The sequence below is a fragment of the Protopterus annectens genome, chromosome 1.part0, assembly GCF_019279795.1.
Source record: "Protopterus annectens isolate FY-2018-M chromosome 1.part0, PAN1.0, whole genome shotgun sequence".
Lineage (NCBI taxonomy): Eukaryota > Metazoa > Chordata > Ceratodontiformes > Protopteridae > Protopterus > Protopterus annectens.
The window spans coordinates 1,564,297,878-1,564,302,281 of NC_056725.1; the positions used below are offsets into that span (position 1 = coordinate 1,564,297,878).

General features: G+C 42.2%; 1 non-coding gene across 1 annotated transcript; it reads left to right on the top strand.

Moving 5' to 3' along the window:
* Positions 1-4,028: 4,028 nt before the first annotated feature.
* Positions 4,029-4,101, top strand: TRNAT-UGU. The gene has a single exon. It is a non-coding gene; the product is annotated as a tRNA-Thr (tRNA).
* The last annotated feature ends 303 nt before the right edge of the window (positions 4,102-4,404 follow it).

Below are 4,404 nucleotides of genomic sequence, written 5' to 3' on the forward strand. Positions count from 1 at the left end.
GTCTATGTGTGTCCTTAATCCCTGACTACTGGGTCAACTCTATAGGGTGTGTTGTCAATATGATAGTTACCAGGGGTGGATGACTTCCTGAAGGATACTATTATGCATTTCTTGGCATTTAGTTTTTGTCCATGGCTCTGACATTAGTTGTTTGTCTGTGTCAGCCCATCCTGGAGGATATTTGTGTCCAAGTGGGATTCAATGAAAGCTCCTTATTTGCAATCATAGTTTCATAGGTTCATAGTTTAGTACTAAGCTAACTGCCCTTGTGAGCCATTTTAAGCCTAGCTAATTATCATTTGCAAATTTAGTCAGCCAGAGACCACTGACATTGACCTTGACTTCAGAGAAGTAAATGCCAAAAAGGAGTGGTCCAAGGACTAATCTCTGAGGGACTCAACTTCTGATTGGCCTCTTTGTAGAGGTGGACTCCCCAGTTCTAACTTCCTGGGTCCTATCTGCAAGCCAGTTGGCTATCCACTGGATGACATATAGGTTTGTACCTAACCTTCTGGGTTTGTCAAAATTGCCTGAGTGGGATATTGTGTCAAATGCCTTGACCAGGTCAAGGCAGGCAGTGTGAACTATTTTGCCAACATCCTTTGCTTTGGTGACCTTCTCAAAGAAGTCCACCAAGTTGAGTAGGAATGAACTGACCTTGATGAAACCAAGCTGGGTTGGGTCCAGTGACTGGAGGTTTACTATATCTCTATTGATCATTTCCACGATAATTCTTTCCATGGCTTTACATATAAGACTAATGAGACTTATAGGTCTATAGTTTCCAGGGTCTGTAGATGGCCCACCTTTGTGCAGAGGGATGACAGTTGCTGTTCTCCATTCATGAGGCACGAAGCCTGTTTGGAGACTACAGTTAACTAGCAATTCCAGAGATCCTGATAGGTCATGTGTCTTGCTATTTAAAAGGCATCCTGGGATATTGTCTGGCCCATTGATGCAATGTTTTTGGGCTTAGACAGAGCATTAAAGACCTGTTCCCTCGTGATAGCAGGGAGAGTTATACTTGATGGTATTTCCCGAGGTAAGGTTGAGGGGAAGAGAGGGGTAACGTTGGAGTTGAATTTATCAGCCAGTAAGTTTGCTATATCTTCTGACTCAGTGTAGGTGGCTCCATTTACAATGACCTTTGCACACAATTGTGTATTGCCTTTGAGGTTGCAGACAGAGCTAAAGAATGCCTTGTGTTTGTCCTTGGCCTGGGAGGCCAAATTTACTTCAAATTTGGCTTTGCTAGACTTTATTTGTCCTCTGAGTTTTTTGTTTAGTTTAATAAGAGTGCATTTATCCTGTTGGGTGCTACACCTCCCAATTTCTGCCATGATTTTCTTCCTTATGTTATACAGCTTACTGATGTTGTGATTCCAGCAGGGTGTTTTTTTTTTTTGAGTTAGTTCTGTACTTCTATCTAGTGGGTACAACTGCCTCTATGCAGCTATTAACATGTTTGTACAGGGCATCTGTGAACAGTTCTGGATAGGCAGCAATGTTCTAAGGGTTTATGGGGGCTTGGAATTTTGCCAGGTTATCACTTAGTAGCAGAAAGTTAGTCTTAAAGTAGTTCCTGACTATTCCAGGTTTAGCTGGGGGACTAGGTTTTATTTTTACTTCAAAGGAGACCATTTTGTGGTCTGACCTTACCAGGGATGACATTACAATAGGGGGTGTGCAGCAGTCTTCCATATTAGTGAGGACCAGATCCAGTATTGCTGCAACCCTGCTTGGTGTATTGACAATCTGTTCCATGGAGTTTGTGCTTACAAAATCCAGGAATTTCTGTGCCTGCATGTTTGGTGTCATATAGTATTCCCAGTTAATAGTGGGGTAATTAACTGTGCCCATGAATATGGTATAGGGTTGGATGGGGAGTGTTTTGAATAAGTTTAAATACATGGCATGGGTTTCCTGGGTCATAGAGGGGGACCTATAGCTTGCAAGGAAGTGGTATTGGATTTTGTCTATGGTGATTTGAACATGGAGTAGCTCCAGTGCATGGTCCTGTTTGACCAGCTTTGAGGTATATTTATTTTTGATGTAAATCAAGACACTTCCACCTTTAATCCCTGTCTGTGTAGTACCTGGTCTAAATGTGTGGAAGGCATAACCTTGCACTGTTGGTGTGTTCTCCACATCTTCAAACCATGTCTCCATGATTGCACTGATGTCAGCATTCTCTAGGGTGAAGAGAGCTTCTAGGGAATGGAGTTCTTTGTTCAGACTACTAGCATTGAGGAGTAATACCTTTAAATTTTCTTGGTTTTGATTTGCTATGTCAGAAGTACTTTCAGTTTGGTATTGCGTAAAAAAGGCACTATTGGGGAAGACAACTTTTTATGTAATATTTGAAAGCCTAGAGGAGAGAGGTGCAAACCATCCCTGACAAAGCAGAGTGGTCTGTTGACCATCTCCTTCCATGCTGGCAAATATTGCACCCCTTTAGAATGACACCAGAAGCTAAGCCAATTATTAAAGTCAGTCATATTGTTGGACTAGGTACAATGCTCCTCAATGCTCATACCAGCCTGAGACACATATTCCAAGATCTCTATGATGTCTCTCTTCATAAAGTCTAGGGAGGTCCATCTCAGGTCATTTACTCCCACATGGACTATGACTGAGTCATACTGGTACTTGTGGTCCAATGACCTGAGTGTGTGCGTAATGTGGCAGATCCTAGCCTCTGATAAGCAAATGACCTTGACTTTCTCCTTACCAAGCCTGGAGAGAGGGACTTCAGTGTGTCTCACAATGGAGTCTCCAATGACCAGAATATTGGATTGTGTGGTGGCTTACCTTATGGGCTTAGCAGTAGAGGCTCCATGAGATGTGGATCTATGTGTTGATGTGGGTATTGTTTTGACAGAGTGCATTTGGGGCTGCTGAGGGTATTTATGTGTACTTCATCTAGGAGCTCTTTGGGGTTTAGGAAGGTTATATTTAAGTGCCTGAGCATATGTATGTCTATATGTCTGCTTTGAATTGTGTGTGATGGGTGCAGCATGTGTACCACTTACAACCTTAGTGACATTAGCAGTGCTTTTGTGTGAGAGCTTTACCTCCAGTGACATTGTGTAAATGCATCTCTCACATGCCATCTCAGTTTGTTTGAGAATTAACTTGATGCCAGTAAACATAGGCAATTTCTACATTGCCTCAGAATGTCCATATCCACCAAGCTGGTAACAGACGCAGTGGGAAAGTTCATATTTGTGGCAACAGACCCTTTTTATTGATTAGACTGTTGGAGTGAGAATATAAAGCAGTGTCTAGAGTGTCAGTCAGATTTGCAACTCTGGGGACAGTGCTTGTCACTGCAAACTAGTTGTCCTGTGTGCAACTAGGTATTGGTGAAATTTCAGTGGTGCTTTTACAGGAAAAATGTCACTCAAGTTGTCTGTTTCTGTACAGGGCACTGCCAAATACTTAAGGAGAAACTAATAGGTAGACCCTAAAAATTTAAGGATGAAGTATTTAGGCAAATATTCTGAAGACAGAAGCAATTCAAGCAGTGCCTACTGTAAACAAAGAATTAGCTTGTCAAGATTAATGAAAAGAGGGGAGTCACATGAATGGCTATTGCCTGGCTACTACAAGTGCTGGTCTCAACTCACCTTCACTCTGCTGGAATACAATGTTCCTTGCTTCTTTTCTCACCAGAAACAAAACATTAGTACCAGTCCCTAGATGAGAAGCAGGCCACATCCTGTTTGATAATCCACTGTCTTGTCCCAGATGATGCAAGGGTCTGTAGGCTTGTTGTAGCCTTTTCCAGGTAGATGCCTTGAACAGCAACCAGACTAATCAGGAGCATTAAGGACAGACACTGACTGTCTAACCAGAAACAGTTAGGAGTCAATGCACTCTGCTCCTTCTCTCACCAAGAGTAGAATATAAGCACAAATGTCAAGCTGTCACCTATGAAGCAGTTATTAGGGTTTCTGGTAATCAGTAGTCTCCAGGAAATAATGTTCTGTGCTCCTTCTCTCACCAGAAGAAAACAGAAGAAGTCTGGCTCTGTAGCTCAGGGGTTAGAGTACTGGCCTTGTAAACCAGCCATCATGAGTTCAAATCTCATCAGGGCCAGTGGCTTCTTTCCCTACTAGACAGGGGTCCAGGGAAGTAAATGTTGTGGGAAGACAGAAGTAAATGTTGTGGGAAGACATAGCCAAGGAATTGTTATGGCTAGGCTTGTATAGGCCCTAGGGTGAATAGCCTAATACCAACTTGTAAGCACTAATCACAAGAAGAAGAAATGTTTTGGGTTTAATGGGGATTTCAGCTTAGGCATTAACATACTGTCATTGTCCAATGAATACATGTGTGTGAAGTCATAATTAATGTTGTTTTGGGTAATTTGGCCATCAAATTATTCAAGTCTTGTGTTCC